The sequence below is a fragment of the Passer montanus genome, unplaced genomic scaffold (assembly GCF_014805655.1).
Source record: "Passer montanus isolate IOZ18808 unplaced genomic scaffold, ASM1480565v1 scaffold10, whole genome shotgun sequence".
Lineage (NCBI taxonomy): Eukaryota > Metazoa > Chordata > Aves > Passeriformes > Passeridae > Passer > Passer montanus.
This window is the reverse complement of record NW_024356505.1, coordinates 15,887,088-15,909,345: the sequence shown is the minus strand read 5'-3', so window position 1 is coordinate 15,909,345 and position 22,258 is coordinate 15,887,088. Positions and strand designations below refer to the sequence as shown.

The window sequence follows — 22,258 nt, the reverse complement described above, 5'->3', positions numbered from 1 at the left end:
GAATGAGATGATCTTCAAGCTTTATCTCTGCTTAGGGCCACGGACCCAAATTGGAAAAAGCAATTCATTATGTCTGCTGAGTTATCAATTTCCAAGTCTTCTGCAGAAGGCTGGTAATCACAATAATTCCCATTTTATGTAGGGAGACAAAAGGACAGAGAATAAGACCAGAAAGGTATGTTGTGGAGGACTTTTTGCTTTGCTTAGTTTTTTGTGGGTCTGGGTTATAATTGGTTATAATTGGGGCTTATAATTAACTACACATTAATAAAACAGAACACAATAATTCCTTTGACTGTATTTTTGAACACAGACATCTAACAATTTCATTGCTATCTTAAGTTCTATTCTTGACACACAGAAAAGATGGTAACCAAGCCTCATTGCACATTTACTGAAATCTTAGTGAATTGCTTTGAGGAACTTTCCTGGCAAGGTATTGATGCTAGCTAAATTAAAAGCCTTTCTGATAAATTTAAGTAAATCCTACTGTTATGTATTTCCTACAGTAAACTCCATTCATTATGAGTGAGATTACAGATGGCACGTTGTAAGCTCATAATGCAGAATCAAAAAATGCAAATGGGACTTGCATAGACATCTCTTGCAAAACTGTGTCCTGAACTACCTCAGATGAGGTTTTTGGAATGAGTAACATCACTTCTCTGCAGTTATTTCAATCCTCACAGAGCTTTAAAACCTTATGTGCTTTGTAAGAATCCTAGATATAGCAGAAAAGAAAAATCTCTATAAAATTTGCAGGAAAAATGTTACCTGTAAAGAACTTTTTAATAATATTTCCTAGCTTATTAGCATAGGAAGAAAATGTTCAAAATTTGGAGTAAATATTCAAGTTTAAAAAAGTTAGTGTAGTTTTCAAATAAAGTACAGATGAGTCTACAGAAATATCTTGCAATTCATGTTAAGTACAGTATACTTTTTACACAACTGTTAATACAGAGCAAAATTCGTATTCAGTACTTCAAATTATTTACCTGCAGTGGATGCAAAATTAGTCCACTTCATGATATAAAACCTGAGTCGGCAACCTAATAAAAAAAAAAAGTTAAATAAGATTAAGCTAAATTATAAAAATTCACACATGGGCAAATGAGACTTCCAGGAAATGAGAGAAACCAGAGGAAAGGACAGTTGTGTTTCGAGAGCTGTCTTCAGGGAATTTACAATAAAATTTAAAAAATACACCTACAATTTTACAGGACATCTTTCACATGTAATATTTTCCAGTTGCCCAAGTCTGACACTGCGTAACTCATACAAAAGTGAACAAGGTTTCTCACACACACATTTTTTTCTGAACAGAAGAGAAACAGATAAATCAATGAACCTAAAAGAGCTATTCAAGTTAAAATTATAAGGAAAACTTGAAATTTTGGATTTAACAAATACTATTAAAAACATGTTTCAGAGTAGCATGGGATACATAAACTTGTACTATTAATATTGTACTTTTGCTGCCCATTGCTAACAGAGTGGTGAAATGGTTGAAGAAAATAAGATGGACCAGAATTCTTGTATAAATCTCACACTAAATAACTCCAGTTCTTTTGTAAGGCTTTCTTATATTATCCTCTTTATGTAAGTATTATTAGGTAATATTTAATATAATAAAATGTTATCCAAAGGTTTATGTAAGGACTGGAATATAGATGCTCATGTTTCTCATTTGTTGACTCAGAGTTGTAATTTCTGCAATACTGAACTTATGAAATTCATTTATTTATTTGTTAATAAAAAGCCCAAAGCCTGATCCACACTAAAACTGAAATGACCAGTTCCCATATTTGGCACAAAATCTGGAATTCCAGCCAAATGTAAGGAAGAGCTTTTCTGAAATGGAGCTTGATTTCAATCACATGTGAGTGAATGATGTGGTAAGGTGCTTGTTTCAAGGCTGTCCCCAGGTCATAAGAAAAGCATTTGGAGTTTTATGGAGATATCTCATCATTATCTCTTTCAAAGCCTCATCAACTCTGCAGGACAAATCCGTCCCAGCCTAACTGGCGCTAAAAAGAAGATGTTCATCTAGTCTAACTTTATCTTTTTTTCTTCTCAACATAGGGCAGAAGGGCTTTTGTTTCCATAGTTACTAGAGTATTTCCTTTGAACCTCTTCCAGAATACTTTTATCTTTTCCACATGCACTGACAGACAATCCTATGAAGTATGTATGTATTTGTGAAACATTCTGTGCTTCATTACCAATTCTTTGCTGGATATAACACAGGAAATTGAGCCCATTGTTAAAGCCAAATTTCTGACTTGCTGATTTAGGTGTTTTAATATTCAGTAATGTAAAAATAGACTTCAGAATATTACAAGTGAAAGATAAAATCAAGAACACTAATTCTGAGAGTTTTTCAAAGTTATCATATTGCAAAGCCGATTTGTTGTTATTTGCTATTCTGAGTCAATATAGTTGCATGCTTTCTAAATTGAAAAGAGCAGTTTTTTAAAAATTAAATTATGTGCTTCTTAAGAAAAAGTTGTATCAATATTTATTTATGAGCAGTAAGAACCTCATGAAAGAGGTTGTTGGTTGAGGATTTCTTAGGTTGCTTTTTGATGGCTTCTTGCTTGTTTTGGTTTAAAGACAGAAAAACCTGAACTTTAATTGAATGTATCTAGTTTTTACCCTTGAAAACATTTATATCACTTTAAAAAATATTTTCATTGTGGTCTTCAGGCTGGAACCATTTTAACATTTCCTCCAAAACCCTTCCTTTGCGATTCAAAGACCAAGTCTTCAGCAAAAGAGAAACCTCTATTCTCAATACCTAGATACTCAATCCATTCTAAACGGATATCAGATGCCCATGAAAAAAAAGACAAACCCAACTTCAAATTTTCTTTTCTTAAAAGATTATTTTAAAAAGCTTTTACACAGAAATACATACAAACAGTTCTACAGAATGATATAAAACTAGTTCCGTTGACTATATCAGTGGTTCTCAAGGTAGAATTCTCTGAACTAACAGATTTCTAAAGCAAGAAGTGAGCTGCCTTTGTAGTACACACCACTGCTCAAATCTTGCCTTTTTACTCTGAGGGCTTGTGCTCCACATGCAGCTTCCAGTGCAATTCCTTTCATTTCTCTCTGGGTAGCTCACTAAAAAGCCTGGAAACATTGGCTATATTGGGCTCTCCGGACACCAGCAGTGGGATGAAAGCTGTGCCAAAGTGGTTCTGTTTGGGCTGCCATCTTCTGTCAAAGGGAAGGAGATGAGCGGAGTACTTGTTAAGCGGTCAAAGAATTGACACCCGAAATTAAAAAAGGACATCATGCTGGATTGTGCCTCTTTCCTTGCATGAATGTGGTAGATGAAAAGAAAGAAATTGTTTGTATTGATCCAATTACACTATTGTATAAATTACTTGCTATGAGAAACCAAAAACTTAACAAAACCAAACCAAAGAAAACAAACTAGGTTCTCACTAAGACAAATGTTATTCCAAATGCTGTCTGTTTATTTTTTGGGGAAAGCACATAAACATAAATGCTAGCTTATTCTGACAAATGATTAAAGCTACACAGTGTCCACAAAATGCCACAGAAGACTGGAGAGAAGCATAGACTACATTACAGATCTCCCCTAACTTTAAGACACAAAACTCCAACCACCTTAACCATAATTAGCAGTCTCATTTACATTATTTTATATTTATAGTCAGAAAACTCATCATTCAAAAAATGTTGAATTCAAGACTCCCTATCACATGTTCTGCTACCATTAAAGTTTGATAGCAATCAATAAACTACTAGGAATGACAGGTATTCTTCTAATGAAGCATTTAATAAAAATAAGTGGGTTGAAGCTTTCTATTAGCAATTGTCTAATGACAGTTAACTAAATATTGGCTTAATATCACAATGGCTTGATCTTCTGCTCAGAGAATGTGAATCTCATAAACAAAAGTTTCACTGACAGCTCAAGAAATAAATACACATTACTAGGGCTCTTTCTGATAGAAAGATGATTTGAGGGAAGTGTATTACTTCTCTTAGAAAGTAAAGTGGTTTCAGTAAAGACTTGTCTAAAATTATACTTGAATGAATTATGTGCCTTGTATCCCTAATTATCTGATAGCCATTGCTAAACACTGTGGGAGTGGACATTACAGGGACAGAAGTCTAGATGATTAGGTTATTCTTGATTCTTCTGATTCAAGAATAGTAGTGACCATTGAGCCTAGTTTCCTCCTGATTCATCTGTTACAGCAGCTGTATGAATGTGGATGAAGCCCACATAATTCATCTTGACACAAGTAAGATTTTTTTTACAGTGAGAACAATCCATAACTAGGAGAAGCTATTCAGGGTTGTGACTGAATCCCTGTCACTGGAAGTTTTCAAGGTGCAATTGGACAGGGTGCTACATCATCTCATGTAGAGTCTCTTTCCTATGACAGGTTGGACCAAGTGATCTTTCAAGGTCCTTTCCAATCTGGGCTGTTCAATGATGCTATATTTATGTTAGCAAGGGTTCTGGTACAAAATTTGATGGAAGTTTATTTGCTGCATGTTGTTTAACTTAGTTAACTATCTATACCCATGAGATATGTGGAGAAAGCATAAAACAAGTACAGTGATAGTGGTGTCTTCTCCAGAAGCTTCACTGCTCTGAAGTGCCATTTCACTCACATGTGGAATGTGTCTGCACTGGCCCCAGTGGACTTTAAAACTGGATCAAAAATACTCTTTGCAGCCAAATTATAAGTCCATTAGACCATTAAAATAGATCATAGTGTAACTCATTTATTAAAAGGGCAGCAATGTTTGTGAAAAATAGCTCCTTATTCCCAGATGGAATAAGAGCTGCTCTCTGCAGTCACAGAGACATTTGGTAGTTACAACATGATGTTGACACAGCTGCAGGCCCTGGTTGCTGCGCCAGTTTCACATGGCTCTGCTTTTTCCTTCCTCCCTCCTCCCTTCTAAAATCTACAGAAAAGTATTGGGCAGCTTCTCACCTAGCTGGTTTTGTGCTTGAGTTGTTACAAGACTCTATCACTGTCTGTCTTGATGTAGGCATGTTTGGCTTTTGTATTTTCACTAGGGTTATGAAGTCAGATTGATGCCTGCCTTTGAATACAAAATTGGCTGTTGGTACATGACTGGGTCAAGAGTTAAATGGGGACAGAGCAACAAAGACAAAACACAGATGAATTAACTCACATGGGTGGGAGTGAACCACAAAAAATAAATTCATATTGTCTGTGTTTAGTTAGATGTCTTACAGGATCCTTTGGTTTTCTTACATGTGAAAAACTTTTGTGTCTGACTTCTACAACTCAAAAAAAAAACCCAAAAACTGAGAAGGCAGAAAGGAAGAAGCCATTAATATTTTAACATTATGACCCACTGGGATTGTGAAATGTTTCTGCTTTAAATCACTGATTAGTGATCTGCTGCTACAATTTTTGCCTGGAAAATACTAGACGAAATGTAGACAACACAGCACAGATTTCTAAGACACAAGTCTCTACCTTCCTTTCCCTATTCTTTTGATTGATGAGTAACTGTTTTTTATGACAAGCTCATGCTGTTAAGTTACATAAAGAGACTCTGATACAGTCAGATTTGTCCCTAATGCGAAGCTTAGTGTTCACACACTCCACTTTTTTAAACTCCTCCAAACATTTAATATTCTTTTGGCAATTGCTTCTCTTGGAAGAGTTTCTAGAAGCTCCTTCAGAACACATTTCCTTTGTCACTATATGGGGAAAAGGGCGGAGAAAAGGGAGTTTTATTCTTGCACCTTTTCAAGTTTTAAGCTGGTCCTAAATGGGAGCTACTGTGAGAGATACATTATAATTAAAAGTAAGAAAATATTTTTCTTTATTTTGAGAACTGGCTGGTCAAGTATCCATCTGTGAACTACTAGGGGAAAAAAATCCATGCTTTCTATGATTTATTTTAGTGTATTTTTTTTCCATAGAGAGCCAAGAGTTAGGAATAAAGAAAATGGGTTTTAGAGCTACTCTCTGTGTGTAGCTATTGTAACTTTTTGCATCAAAAGTATATTGACTGCCATTTTTAAATAAGATAATTTGAAATATTTTTTCTTCCATCACCCTAGAGTCAACTAATTTTTGCATTCTGTATTGGTACGAAATTATTTGCTTCATATTCTTAGACAAATCCTTGGCCAATTCCATTCAATTTAGCAAAGAGTGACTACAGATCCTAAAGTTTAACTGGTCACCTGTCAGGTTATTTCTTATACTCCAGTTATATAATAATAATAATTTTGTATATTTTAGACACTATTCCATAAGCTTTTCGTTGTATAGTAGTCCTTTATAAAACAACTTCTTCCACAAAAAAACCCCAAAACCACAATTTCTCCATTGCCATTTAAACTGTTATACACAAAAATATTCCACATATACTGCATTACCAAAAGCAAATGGATTACACTTTCTCAGTACTCAGCAACACTGGAAATCCTGGAAGTTGAATATTAAGGGAAGAGAAATGCAAAAGTGCCTTCTGGGATCAAGATAACCAGCCTGTCTGGTACACCCAATGTTTTATACACAGTCACTGAGAATTGAATGTCATTAAAAACCTTTGAAGCAAAGTCCTGTATGAGTAAATTAGGTGTGTCCTTCCTCCACTGATGGACACAGAATTGAACCTTGCCAGGCAGTTTGCTGTAAATCACTCTGGGGCTCAGGTACATCTGTGTGGCTCACTGAGTAACTACTCCCTCAGGCTCCTCCAACAGGCAGCAACATCGTGGCTGGTCTGAGATGAGGGTAGAACAGATGGAATTGCTCACTTCAAACACTGACATTAGTTAGACGAAAGACAAGTACTTCCAGTTTCCAACAGTGCCCTCTAATCTAGTTTTGCAATCCCATCAGAATAAAAGAAATTAAATTAGCAGGAAGAAGATCAGCATTTTCTTTCCAATGACCAACTGAAGCCCTAAAATGTTGACATTTTCTAAGAAATTTAAATGTAATAACAAGATCTTTCTGTTCAGCTTTGGATCAGAACTGGCCGTGCACGTCTCTCTCTCTAAATATCCATTAAAAAACTCACCCCAAAACACAGAAAAAAAAAAAATCCCACAAGAGCTGAAGTTGAACACCTGGGGAATTTGCATCCTTTATATTGCCTAAGGACAAGGACTTTATATACAAAAGATTAACTATCTGGATTTTTGCCTAGTATTTATGTTCCATACTTGCAACTATTCATAGTGCCCAACTGGGATTTGGATAGACAGTATCACAAAATACTTGGCTCTTGATATAAGCGATATATCAACATTCTGAAGTTAATGGGAAGTCATTGTACTACACAGACCTCAAAAACAAAACAAAATTTAAATAATCAGTTAGAGAGAATATGCATTCCATGATAAATTTTTGAGCTTTTGGAAGATGGAGAACTTACCTGATTTTAATTTAATAGATGGGCTCAAAAAGTCCTAAACAATACTACTACTAATAATAATAATAAAAATAAAAAGTTTCTTCTTGTAACTAGGTTTATTTTTGGAAGAATTGCTGTGTTTTGTCCCATGAGAACTGTAGCTCTGATGCTTCCCAAATAGATCTTGACCTTCTCAAGTGCTCTTTTCTAAAGAAGTTAAAATACAAATTACACACCCTAAAAATAGTAATTCAAAGGATACTTATGAATTTTAATCCCTTTTTGATTCCTTCTCGAGAGTGTTAGCAGGCAAGAGGCCTCTCCTCTCCTCGGAATGATGCGAAGCTATCCCTAACAAAACTTGTAGCTGAATGGAATGATAATCCTGCAAGTATTTGCTGTATCTAATTAACTGGATATTGCTTTTGTCACGCTTTAAGTCAGAACTGAAGCTTCAGTTAAGACTTGTGTAAACCCTCAATTCCATCTGTCAAAATATCTTGCTGTTTCTTTGGTAGCAGCCTGAATGCTTGGCATAAGACAAAAACTACCTTCAGAGACATCATTAATGAGCTGTAATATGGATCAAATATGGTCCCTACAATTGCAAAAAAACCTCTGAAATTAGAAATTTCATGCATAATTTTCCAGATTTATATTTTAATCAAAAAAGGAATCACTCAGAACAGTAGTTATGACTAAGGTTAGCTAAAAGGACAGAATCCTTCATTCAAAAGTCTGAGGAACAAACAATATTCAAATAGATCCAAACTATTCCATTCTATTTTGTCTGTATCTGCTGTTCACACAATACAGCATCTATTCCTCTCTCTGCATCTTCAGACAGGAGCTCAGATTATGGGATCTTTTGGTTTGGCTTTCTTTTTTTTATTTTGAGGGTTTGAGGTTTGATTTTATCTTAAACCCATACTTTCTGGATTTCTAACATATATAGCAGTCTTCTAGCTGCCCTTTGGTAGCTGTAAGCCTAGGATGACAGATCCAAGATATTTGAAGACAACTACATGTTGAGGAACTGTTGTGTCTGGAGATACATCCCCCACCACAGTAAGACAGATAAGTCTGTGGATCAGAGACACCACAGCCTGAAATATATCAATTAATGGAGATTATCTGAAATTTTGTCTCGTGGCTTCCAAATGATTCCTGAGGCAGGTTTGATACCTAAATACGGAGTAATTAATCTGTCAAAGCTGGTGATGAAGCCACAGTGTCCTAGAACATGCAGCTCTTGGAAAGGATGCTCCATTTTGGTTACTTCTTGCCTCTTGGGTCTGCTTTTTCCCATGTCTGCTGAAAACGTCAACAATTCAACCACTACCAATCCACTACAGTGATTGAATTGGAGGAAAAACTGTTTCTGGACCAATCACATACCATATTTGTTCACGTGTCCTTAGGGTTCTGCCTTTAGCCAGGTGGGTTCCTTCTTCAGACAACATGACAAAGAATAAGAATAGCCCTATGCACTGGGTCCAAACACAACATGGAACTACCTCTCCTGCTCTCCTGCAGCTCGAATAAAAAATATCAAAGCCACAGCTCTGTTTCATAACACAGGGAATCATGCTGACTGGTTTTTTACTGGATGTAATCAGGCAACTATTACGATTTTGGAATTGACTTCTCCGCTTTACCTATGTGCTAAATACAGTGTCATTCTAGTCTTTTATCAGAACCACATGGTCTGTTTATGACATATCTTCAAATGTTATTTTTGGATCTTTTCCAGTCTAACTGTCTTGGTTTTACAATTACACTGTTGCTTTATATAGATCTCATTTAGTCCTTGATGGACTACAGACATCCTGTTTGCTGGCCTATTATCCAACCTCTTATCAGTTCCACTCTAAACCATTATTTCAGAGAGTATCTGATGTAGTTGTGCAACTTCCTCAAACGACAGTGTTTTAATCTACCCTTTCTAAAGAAGTTTTTCCAAGTACTTGAAAAACTTTTTCTAACTAAAGAAAATAAAGCACATTTTAAGACAACCACACAAGAAAAGACAAATAGATTAAGACATAACAATATTACTACTTTTATCATATGAAACAGAAATATATATTGCATAAGTCCAATGCTGGCAGAAATTATCACACTTCAACCAAAAACTTTCAAACTAACAAATTAAGTTCTCCTTTTGGACATTTTTGAGGCATTGAAATTTATTTTCAACTTCTCACCAGGGTTTCAAGAAAGATCTGACCGATAACCTTAGACTAGAACAAAAACTCCTTGAAAATGTCTCCTTCAAGCAAAAGACAGGTTAGAATTTTAATTTATTTTCTTGAAATGTTTTCTCAGGTTGAAGCGAGTGGTCTGTTTGCAGGCATTGAGCTCTCTAGGCAGCATGACAGGAGAAAGCAGATATAGCATATACAGCTCTGGTATTGCATTTAATGTTAAAGGGATAAACTAAATTATGTTGTTTTTTGGTTTGGTTTTTTTTTTTGTTTGTTTGTTTGTTTGTTTTGGTTTTTTTTAAACATCCTGTTCCAAAATGCCAAGGTTAGCACCAGCTATTTGGGGAGCTGATCATAAGAATCATCACTATTACATTACAGTACATGTAACCACGAGCCAGACTCAATTGGTTGATGTCAACTGCGCACTGAGAAGTATCTCCACTTGGTAAAAGAACACTCGTAAATATGCTGCTCCACCAACTAAAACAAAGTTACCCTGTCATCCTCATCAGAACACTTTGCATCATCTTAATGACATGCATTTACTGATGGAATTACACAAAGGGGTGCAATTCCCATTAAATAAGAAGGATGTGAGGAATGAGGGTTAAAGATGGCCCAATTTAATGACCACTCATTATAGAACAATAGCTACTTCCAAAACAGTTCATAGCAGAATATTTTTTCCTGACAAAATTCATTCTGTCAGAGGCATGGAGAAATTTGGGAGTCCAGGATGGTTGACACTTTCAGCTTCTAGGTACAATTAGATAAAAAAGATTCCCTTTTTGCATATTTATTAAAAGTACCTAAATGATTTGTATAATAATAAGAATAAGAAAAATAAAAATAAGAGTACCACCAATACCTCAGTCACTGCACTTCTAAAAGCAGTCAGCAAAAAGATTGCTTTGCAATTTTACCAGAAAAAGTAGAGAAGGAACTGGAGAATTATTCTTTGATGGTGAAAAGTAGTTTTAATGAAAATCTTCAAGAACACCACTTGAATGATGACCTATTTCTCACAGAGCCATCACAAGAGAACTAACCCTCCATTTATATTAACCCCCCCACCACAAAAATATAAACAAGGCACTTCATAGCCATGATTGCTTATTTTGCAAATCTGTACCTGTTTTCCACAGAGTGAATCAAATAAGAAAAACAGTCTCCACATTTTTGTAACTTCTTTCACACCAAAAATACTAAATTGGGATTTCAGTAGCAGAGAATTAGAATCAGCTTCTGCCTCAGAGTTCCCAAGAGCTAAGCAGACCAAAAGCCCAAAATAATCAGTTTTCTGACTAACTACTTTGTTTTCTAGTTGCTTGAAGAGGTTTGGAAGTATCTCCCAGTGTTTGTCAGAACTTTTCTGACTTGAAGGCTTTGATGCACGGCTGTTTTCACAATGCTGTGGCTGATGAGTACACTGCCTCAGAGGTCTGCAAACAATGCAATGAATCTCTGGATCTCCTCCATGAAAAACAAACAGTATCAAGTTTACAATTTTTCTCCTCTTCATTAAGAAGCTCTTTCTAGAAATTTTTATATTTCTATCCTTTCTCCAGCACAAAACCAATTGTACATTAACTAACATGAGTGAAGTGAGACAAATTAGTAGTACTGCACTATTGTTTTTCAAAGTAAAAATTTAAGCTATCAGCTTCCACAGCACTGCATATGGACTGATCTTTGAGTGCTACAGTAGATGGTTCACTGGTCTATGTTACTGCTACATTTCTCAAATATCAGCTCCTACTTTCTGCTATTATGAACCCAGATCTTAATTGTATCAATGAAGTTTTATGCATTTGGATGTGCTATGCTGTTCCTGCTGTTTTAATTAGCTAAAGATAATCAACCAGTCTAGTAAGTAAGTCTAGGTTAAATTAAGTGCAAGAAGTGTCCAGAACTCATGGTTTTTATGAATGGTCCGTCCCAAGACTGGAAAAAGGCATTATGAAAAAAATATAGAGCATTTTCTAAGCAGGAGGTGTTAATATCAAGTGTAAATGTAAAAGAAATGAAATATTACAACTTATTTTTCCCCTCTTCTTTAGGATGTACACTTTTTTTCCCTCCATAGTGACTTAAAAATGTGTTGTTAAAAATGTAAGATTCATCATCTGTGTATCATCTTACTTAATAGAATTGTTTCTCTACCTAATTATTGGGGAAGAATGAAAGCAGAGTTGCACTTTTCTACCTCATTCTTTGATTTGAGACTGCACTAAAAGAGATACACTTTCACACCCTTTGGGGAAAGAAATGGAAAATTAATCTTCCATTGCTGTTCTGCCTCTGTTAGCAGCAGGGTAGGAGGTCACACTGTTGCCTCAATAAAGATTGCTCAACCTCCTACGCCAAGTGATGTGCTTCCTGCAGAGTATGAACAGCTTGTCTATGAAAGAATCTCTAGATGCAGTGGCTCTATAAATACCTAGCCTTTGCTGTTAATAAGGTATATCAGCTGGTGAAATGTCTTGCAGATGACTAAAGGCTATTGAACAGTAGTTTGCCAGCCTTGTAAAATTGCTCTCCCACACCTTCTCCTTAGAGTTCACCCACACACAGGCATAAATCCGGACAGAACTCTAAGTTCCCAAGGTGCAAGATATAAAACCAGGGATTTCATGCCCACTTTCTCCCCATGCCATCATCCTCCAAGATGGAGGATACAAAAGAAGGGGTGGGTTGTGTGGTGGTGGTTCCTGGAAAGCAAATACTGCGTTTCTGATTCCCTAAAAAGGCTGGAAAATGCCTGGATCACGTTGTTAACATCACCCATAATATTTTCCTAAAAGCAAATACTGCAGCTTCTGACTCCCTAAAAAGGCTGGAAAATGCCTGGATCACGTTGTTAACATCACCCATAATATTACCTGTGTATTTCCTTTTATGTGTCTACTCTATTGAGCTGCATTTGTGAAAGAATCATAGACTATCCTGAGCTGGAAGGGACACCGAGGGATCATAAAGTCCTATTCCTGACCTGACACAGGGCAATTCCAAGAATTACATCATGTGTTGTCCAAATGCTTTTTGAACTCTGTCAGGCTTGGTGCTGTGACCACTTCCCTGGGGAGCTGTGCCAGTGTCCAGCCACCCTCTGGGTAAAGAACCTTTTTCTTATATCCATCCTAAACCTCCCCTGATACAACTTCAGGCCATTCCCTCAGATCCCACCACTTGTCACCAGAGAGATCAGTGCCTGTCCCTCCTCTTCCCCTCATGAGGAAGTTGTAACTACAGTGAGGTCTCCCCTCAGTCTCCTCTTCTCCAGGCTGAACAGACCAAGTGACCTCAGCCCCTCCTCATACAGCTTCCTCTCCAGACCCTTTGCCATCTGTGCTGGCCTCCTTTGGATGTTCTCTAGTACCTTCACAGCCTTCTTATTTTGTGGTGCCTAGAACTGCACAATGGTACTCGACGTAAAAAACTAGTACAGGGAAAGACTAGGAAAGTCCTACAGGGAAACCTAGGATATCAGCTGCAACTATTTGAAATATATGCAGTTTGAGTTCCTTCTCCCTTTAAAGGGTTTCTGCTTACCAACCTCACTACAGAAGAATTTAGAAAATTACAACTAATGAACCTCATCTAACATGTGCAATTTCCAACACCAGCACTATAAAATATTCACTTGCACAGCCTTAATGCGCATCTTACAGATCATGTCAAACAAGAAAGTGGAACAGACCAATATATTAAGTCACCAGATCTCTGTCCTCCCCACAGCCAAGAAAACAGTTATGCTGTGGCTTTTTGCAGCTGAACACAACACAAAAGCAACTACTCCAGCTAAGGGGAGAAAAAAGGACAATGATAAAGGAAGAAATATAAAAACAAAGAACTTTTCTTTCCACCCGCCTCCAATCTCTTCATTTTAAGGCCCTCCCAAGACACACTTCCTTTCTTTTAGACACCAACAAGCTCATGGAGGAGACATTAATTGTTAGTGCCTAATGTGAGTTTTCAGCACATGGTGTATTCTTTGACTAAAGGTTCTACAGGTCAGCTACGTATGTAATGGACCATCCCTGTTGTTTTGTTTTAAACTTGGCTCTGACTACATAATGGCTACTTGCTAATTTTTCCTCCTCCTCTCCCCCCAATGAAATAATATGGCAGCAATTTTCTGCTCACAGACTGTGTTCTACAAATGCATCATTGTTAAGTCTCCTCTCCAAGTTGTCTTCTTTCCCTCAATTGCTTGACTGAACACTTCAGCTCTCTAGATTTTTACTATTTGTAACAGAAAATAACTCAGACACTTGTAATTCAAAGATAGAAATATAGTAGTAAAAGATCTCAAAATAGACAATAAAGCATCCTCAAAAGCCCCACCACATCCAGACCTGAATGCATGACATTTTTAGAAATTATTCATGCTTTTGCACTACTCTTCTAGCTATTAGGATCAATATGATTTTTTACACCACCTAGTCAGATTTACAATCAAACCTACAGTGGTCATATTTTACAGTACTTCATTATTCACTCCAAAAATGAAGGCAAGCTTTAAACCCTGACTTTAGGGCTTATACATTTCAGGAAAACGAAAAACCCCACACCTTTATACTAACTTACTCATATTCAACCTTTCAGCTTCCCTCTTTCTTGACGTGATAATACGGTTTATTTACATAAGCATCCAGTTTTCCCTAACTCTTGCTCACCAAACTGGTGGCCAGTACAGTTCCCCCAGCCTCCAGCTCCAAGGCCTGTTGTCTTTTTTTATTTGCCCATTATTACAGTTTCTAATCTTCACATAAAAATACTTCACACAGTTCTTTCTCAGAGTTTGTACACTCACAAACCAAGCTGACTCTCAGCTCTTCTGCTCCTGAATCTACAAGTGTCGTGTTCCCTACTACTCCAATAATAATGGAAGTCCCTTCCAGTACCAAGTTTCAAACCTTTTTTCCAGAGCTGTCAGTCTCTTGCCTAATCTTGCTGTGAACACCTTTAGCATTTTATCTCCTGAGATAAATCAAGGAAGTTTTATTCCTCAGAATCTGATCTTTAAGAAAGAGATGTTACATTTATAGACCATTTTAGAGGATATAATTATATAAGCACAATTTAATAATTATGAGTCAGTGTGGATATGGAAAGAGTAAATCATGTTAAAGAAATCTGGTTACTTTTAAAAATGAAAAACATTATTAGCCTAGATAAACCAAGAGTTCTGACTTAGCTGGGGTCTTAAAAAGGTTCAGAGGAAAGTCAAAATGATGGATCATTGTTATCACTAAGAAAGCTTTATTGTGGATGGAGTAATTCTTTATTAAAACTTTTCTCCCAATATCAAGCATTTGTGACCCAGCATTCACATCTGAAAGTCTGTATCCTGAAGTCTGACTCTTTCTCATCCTTGATGGGTTTGGGTTTTTAGGGCATCTGTTTTTCCTGTAAGACTGCAATAAGTTCAGTTGACTCCAGATCTGATGCAGTTGCCTGCCTTGATGTTTGAGCAGTACCAAGGCATCATTCTTTACCCAGAAAAACAGGGGATTGGATGGAAAATGGAAAGGCAGCTGCTGAGAAGTGAAATCTCACAGGATTGTAGATTAATACCAGCAGATTTTCATATTTTATTCAATGGTCTACATAAATCTGGAATAAGTCAGACCATTAAATTTGCAGACGATACTAAAATAAGCAGAGTATTCCAGACCCAGAGGAATGCAAGAATAATCCTGCCATTAACAAAATGGGCTCAGAGGTGAGATAGGAAATTAAGTAAGTATTCATTTAAGGAAATGAAAATTGACACATGTCAGTAAAAATAATGTTCAGGACACATACTGAGACACTTACAACTTAAATTATACTAAGGTAATTAATATGTAAGGAGAGAGAAAGTTATGAGCTATTCTTGCATTGCCATTCATAGTTTTAAATTCTAAGACATGACCCCTGTCCTAAAGAGATAACAGACTGGCACAGACAAAATAACACACTGTCATTTAATAGAGTAAGAAAGAGTGTCTGCCAGCACAGTCTAGAAAAGAGGAGGAGAGCCCTCTGGACCTGCTAGTCACTAAGATGCCTCAGAAAAGTGACTCTCATGGCCATCGCCACATTTGACTTTTGCTATTTTCTTATCTACAAATTTATGTTTGACTAGAAGCTACTTCAAAGCTACACAAAACGTTTTAAAAAGAGAGCCTTCAGGTATGAAAACAGAAATGTTGTATTACCAATTATTTGAATAATAGTCAAGAAAACTAAATGCCTATTTCTAAGAGGAGGCAAAACCACTCCAGCTGGCAAACAAAAAAATCCCCAAATCCCAATGGCTAAAAGTAGGCCTTTAGCTATTTCTTAAGGTTGCTGAAGAAAAAAGGTGTGAGAATAAATCAAGCAGAAAGCAAGCAAGATGCAGAGGAAAGGGCAAAAAATGGAAAAACTAAGTCAAGAACATAACAAAACAAACCTGCTGGTGAGCTAAAGACAAAGACCCTTTGCCCTAGTTCACATCAGAAAAAAAAGCAACCCCCAAAACATCCCAAGAAGCACCAAAATACTTTTAAAGTATATAATAAAAAGACTGTAAAAACCAAAGTTGTTCTTTATTAATACCACTGTAACAGCTTGTCATAACACATACCTCCAGAGGGGAATACCCCTTTCATTCCATTGTACTAGTGAAAAGTCTGAGGAAGACTGAAAAAACTCCTCACAATTTCCGCATTGAACCATCAACATTAAGGGCAGCAGGGTACCCTGCTGTACTTGGTTTAGCCTAATTTCCCTGTCTGGTCTATTAACAGCCCAAATTAATTAAAAGTATCTACGAACATGTAGAGATTTGGTTAGACCTATTATTTGTTAAAATTTGAAGAGCAAAATTTCAAGGAAAAATAACAGCAGTGTTAACAGAGGGAAACTGCCAAGGTCATATGATTCATTTATGTAGGAGCTTAGCAACAAAGGAGAGCTGTGAAATACTGTAATAGCAATAAGTCAATGGATTAACACAGCATCAAGCAACATCCTGAAGGAGGTCAAAGTAGTAAACAAAATGAAATGCAGTGATAAGAATGAAATAAGGGTGTTCAGTTTTTAGCAGTATGAAAGTCTGAATGAATTGTAAAGGACCCACATCTCACAGCAATATAAACAAGAGGAAGGGAAAAGATGCTAGTTTTACCTCAGTTAAAAAGAACTGAAATAAATTTCTATTCCTTCTTAAATCAAAAATTTTGTTGGTGTCTTTCCTAAATAAAGGACAAGAACTATGATTTTTATAAATAATGTTATCCTAAAATATTTAAACAAAAAGTAGAACAGTTACAGGACATAACAAAGTACTATTTATGTTTCTCAGAAAACAAAATAATTCATCTAGGATACACTGCAGTGTAAAAAAAAACAGTGACTCATAATGGTAAGCAAGCACTCTGTTTCTCTGATTTAAGTTTAGAAAACATAGTTGATAAGTTTGTGAAAGAATTACAGTAAGTGTATCAATGTCAATCAAGTCAAAGGATATATAAAAAATACACTGTATCAGGAAACATTGTTCCACACAAATGAAGGGCACAGTCTGTGATATAACTGGAATAAAACCTGTTAAAATACCACAAATTATAATTAGTAAAGATAAAAATTCATTTAAATATAAACTTACTGGATATCAAACCCGTTGTGAGTGAAGAGCATGCTAGGTGTCAGGATGATGGAACCACACTCTGCAAATATGACTGCATCATCTGTCAGGAACATCTCCTTGCTGCAAGCACCAAATTACATCTGCAAAATATTTTGTCTTGATCACATCTGCTGGTAAATATCAAGGTCTAAGCTTGTATATGAATTTACAAGTGATGACATTAATAATCTAATTTAGCAATGATATTTCCTATGCAAATATCTGTAATGCCTCAAATGTAATACCAAATACATGAAAATACCACTTAATAGCAAATGCCAAAATTGTGGGTTCAATTTCTGTATGGGCCATTCATATTCAAGAGCTGGACTCCATGATGCTTGTGGATTGCTTCTAACTCAGAATATTCTGCAATTCATCTGTGATTCAGCTACTATAGAAGATGGAAGGCACTCAAGAGCTGAAGTCTTTATTCCCCAGTTCTTTTGGTTATTTTGTGTCCTGTAGCAGTCTCCCTCACCCCATCATGTCACCCATGCACATGGTTGGGCCTTCAAGGTGTCTGCACTTAAATGCACCCAGTCTCAGTGAATTTTTACTTAGTTGAGTAATTCTGCTTTTCTGTTGGCAAGAGATGACAAGAAAGAAAGCATCTACTTCACTTCTTTCTCTCACTTTATTCCACAGGAATGCATGTTTTACTCTGTTTAGGACAGAAAGGGAAAGCAACTCTGATACTACAGTCTACTACTGATACTCTTACCAGCTGTTGGGAAGCAATTTCAAAACATCTACATTCAAATTTTATTCTAAATTTATTGATGATTACTTTTCCCATTGTATCTTAGCTTCCTTGCCAATTAATTTATTGGCTTCTGTTTTTCAGTGTTTAATCCCTGAGGACTCAAAGGTTATATGGAAATCGACCTTTTATTCTCTCAGGTTCTGGTGTGCACCCCAGTTGTGTTTTGACTGCCAAGAACTTTCTATCCTTCCCCCACTATGGCAGGTGATTATGCCAGACTGAAAGCAGTATTGTGTCCTCAATCTGAACAAGAGGCATTCCCTGTTGATTCCAGCTACCATGCAATCTACAGACAGCCTGGGGAAAGCAATATTAATGCCTCTAAGCTTCTGGCTTATTTCTTATAAAGATGACTCCTTCTACAGTCTTTAAATAGCCTTTTTCACCTGTTTTTGCACATATGTGACTGGAACTGTCTCTAATATTGAGGTAATATAAAGAGGATCTCATCAGCATCTTGCAAAAACAGCATTAAGCCTTTCCCCTCTAACAGGGAATTTCTTATTCCACACCTCCTCTTTCTCAATCCTTTAGAGACCCCTGGAACTGACTAGCAAACCCAGCTATTCCTTCTCAATTACACTTAGTCACTTGTCCTTTGAGTTAGCAGCAGGTTTTTGTCATTAGCCTTTCAGTGGATGACATAGCTGTTCACATTACTGGAGTTCATTAAATTTCTGTTATTCTATTTATTTAAGATTATACTATATCCAGATATGTCTGTCTTTCAGCTTTATCAGCTAATTTTCATTTCTGCACTCAAACATTCTGTGCCAAGGTAATTAGAGAAAAGTTAAATAATAATGACCCCAAGACTGAGTCTCTTAAGAGTCTAATATTAACTCCCATGGTGTTTTTATCAGCTTCATCCAAGAAAATTAGAACAGGTGAATTGTATGAGAGCAGAATTTCTCTTTCACCTAATTGCTTAGGGAAAGTATATGATTTTTGTGTTGAACAGCCCATGAAAGATTTTTTTAAAATTATTCCATAAATTCAAGTATTTTTGAACTCTAAAAACATTTTTTGCATTAATAATATTTTACAGCTGTAAAGTTCACAGTTTAATTGTGTGGTAGGTGGACTCCACTTTCTTTCAAACCTAACATCCTATAACTTCATTTGATGTTACCAAATTTTTTCAATATAAAGAAAGTTAAGGAGCATCCCTTTCTACTTTTGATTTTATAAAACACAATCATATTCCTTTTCATGAGGGTGAAAAGACCTATTGTATTTAGTTATCCATTTTTTCTGTTTCCTTACATGCTTTATTATTACTGCATTTACGACAATCTCTCTCAAACATTGCAGTAATTGTTAAAGTAATGATAAATAATATACTGTTCTTGTCTAAAAAAAAAATCACCCCATGGAGAAGTGGCAGCAATTTAATCTAAAATTACCTTGCTTTTGTTAATAATTTTACTGTTTTTCCTATTTACCTGAGCACTTTAAAATTCTCCTCACTTCTTAAACACTTTTGAATTCTACTAAGGTCAGATTAACGAGCATCAAATTACTTTAATTGTTTTCTCTTTTTATCTAATAGAAGTGCAGTTTCTGTTGTTCTCCTGGGATGAGAGCATCCTTATTATTTCATTATTTTGGAACACTAAATAATGGGTGCCCAAAGCTGAACTCATTAAGCTTACCTAGGTTTTTTCCAAGAGTTATTTCCTTTTTATATATTTAAACTAATGAATTTTCCTCATTTGCTTTCATGTTCTATGTCTTTCTTCAATTTAAAACTGAAAGAGGGCATCCATTTGGATATATAGACATACTTTTAGAATTTATTTTCCCATTCCTTTTACAGCTTCCGAGCTCAATGTTTTGGAGCTCTCAATTGATCTTTACTAGTGTAAAGCTTCCTAGGTAAAGTTTTCTTTGCTGATGAGTTCTATTTTTCAATTCTTTCAGATTCACTCCTAAAATATTTTTATAACACAATTATTCATTTAGTTAGGTTTTTATCTTTCCCTGCGTATTTATGTTCTTTATTCTGTTTATGTTAATAATAATTTGTTTTATCTTTGTAAAAGCTCTTTAGGTGCCATTGGGAGGGATCATTTCTTTAAAGCTGTTCCTTTCTACTAGCTTGCCTCACCATGGATCTGGTGATGTATGTGAACTAGCGTGCTACCCCTACAGGCTGAACAGTGGGGAAAGTGATGGAGCAGGCATCCAGGTGGCTCTGCCCAGAGCTGTGCTCTGTCACAGCTGAGATGAAGGTGCATTTTAATAAGACAGGACAGGCTCAGCCAGGATGTCTCTGTTCTGTGCTCTCAGTGCACAATGTTCCAAGGAGCTTATCAGCACAGCACTGTACAAATCGGCCTGGAGCCTTTCTGTGTTTTATGGACCCAACTGCATGATGGAAGAGCAGAGGTCTAAATACCTTTTCAGAGTCTGGCTGACAAGAGTCAGGTATATTAGAAGCTCCTGACCATACCAGAAAACAGATATAGATACATATATAGAATTCCCTTGTGATACCCCATCCCTCTGTTTCTTACGATCTTACCTGCTAAGTACCCAGCAGACATATTAGCGAATTTTACTAATTTAAACTAAATAAATTCCTCCCTGAATATCTATCTTCAAGCTTAGAAAATTAATCTTTATGTTTCTAGTATTCACTCCTTATATTCATTTGCGCAACTGAAAACACTGTTCAGCAGAGAGAAGTGACTCTGCAGTGTTTGCTCACCTGAATTATGTAATGAAAACTGTCCATAAAAGTGAAATGGACACAGTACCAAACCAGGATTATTTTTAGGTAACAATATTTGTACAGAAAAGTCACAAGATGCTAACTAAACTACGTAATTACTTCCTATTTTATTCTTTTACAGACAATCCAAAACCACCAAAGAGTATGACAGAAGTCCTCTTGAATAAATGAAAGGTGTGATTAATTTGGATATATTTTCATTACAAAAAGTGTCTTTACAACATCATTAATATTTCATTTTTCCTGCAGGCTCTGTAAAGGCTGAATAAGAATGGAGAACAAACCACCGGCTGTAAAAATTGAACATTTCTCACTCAGCAGCAGGAGAAATGGATGTGATTTATATGAAAACAATAACTGCATTATAAATTATTTTATGTGGTATATTCTGGGGTTTAAGCATAGAAATCTGCAAAACAAGCAGTTCAGAAAACAGTAAAGTAATTTGAGGCTTGCCAAGTACTTTTGTGTTAAGATTGTTTGAGTCAATTACGTTTGCTATTCTAAGACCATACTTCACCTTTTCATTTCATAGTAAGTTCCCTGTCTGACTAGTTCCCTGACTGATGTGTGGATTTATTACCATAATGGAGTGAAAAGGATATAGCCATGATGCTACTGGGGAAGACAATCCAGAATAAATAAAAGCAAAACCAAATTTTAAGATACATGAAACAGTATCAGGAAGTACAATCCCATTTTAACAGGAAGTACAATCCCATTTTAAACCTTTGGCTTCTTGAGAAAATAATCTTTCATTAAAAATCAGAATAAACTGAAATCAAATCACATGCAAAAAACCCAAACCAAAATAAAACCCTAGCAAGATCTATAATCTGAGGCAAGGAAGAAACCTCCTGATTCTTTTACAGGGAATTCTTTATCATATTTTTGTGGATAAAGAAGAATCCAGGAAAAAGCCCCAAATTCACAATTTCCAGCAAATTAACATGAAACTTTCATATGAAGATATTCATCATGACCCAGATGTGGATGAAGAGAGGTGGCTTGAGGAAAATTTGCATTTCTCCAGTGTGCGCTTAGAACTCTGAGAGTTCTCAGGAGAATAAAGAACAAACAGAAAGGAAAGGTCTTGAAGAAGTCCTGAGGACTTTCCACAGCACACTCTCCTTGCACATTTCATATCTCCTAATTTCTCGTAGAGATTTTGTGAGGTAGCATTACTCAATGCCTACTCTTTACACCAGGGACTGACTGCTAGAGCTGTTTCACAGTGCATATATATTTGAAAAAATGTAAATACATTAAGTAATTTAGTGCAATGTAAATCCACTGGCCACACTTACTAATTGTTTACCAATCTTACACTTCTAGAAAAGTCTAGAACCCTTGTTGTGAGCTCTAAACAGACACAAGCCATATTCTCACTATAACCCATGAAGATGGCTGCTTATTCAAAGCAGAGCTAATTTAATTCCAAATACTCTGGATGGCTGTGTCCCTTTGACAGCAGAGAC

General features: G+C 36.1%; 1 long non-coding RNA gene across 1 annotated transcript in view; it reads right to left on the bottom strand.

The window, feature by feature from the left end:
- LOC120504211 overlaps positions 1 to 22,258 on the bottom strand; it is a 36,319-nt gene that overhangs the window by 11,682 nt on the left and 2,379 nt on the right. Inside the window, exons 2-3 of the long non-coding RNA XR_005627972.1 lie at positions 17,257 to 17,378; positions 996 to 1,049 (exon numbers count right to left, since the gene is read on the bottom strand). This is a non-coding gene — a long non-coding RNA (uncharacterized LOC120504211). The remainder of the gene's footprint in view (positions 1 to 995; positions 1,050 to 17,256; positions 17,379 to 22,258) is intronic.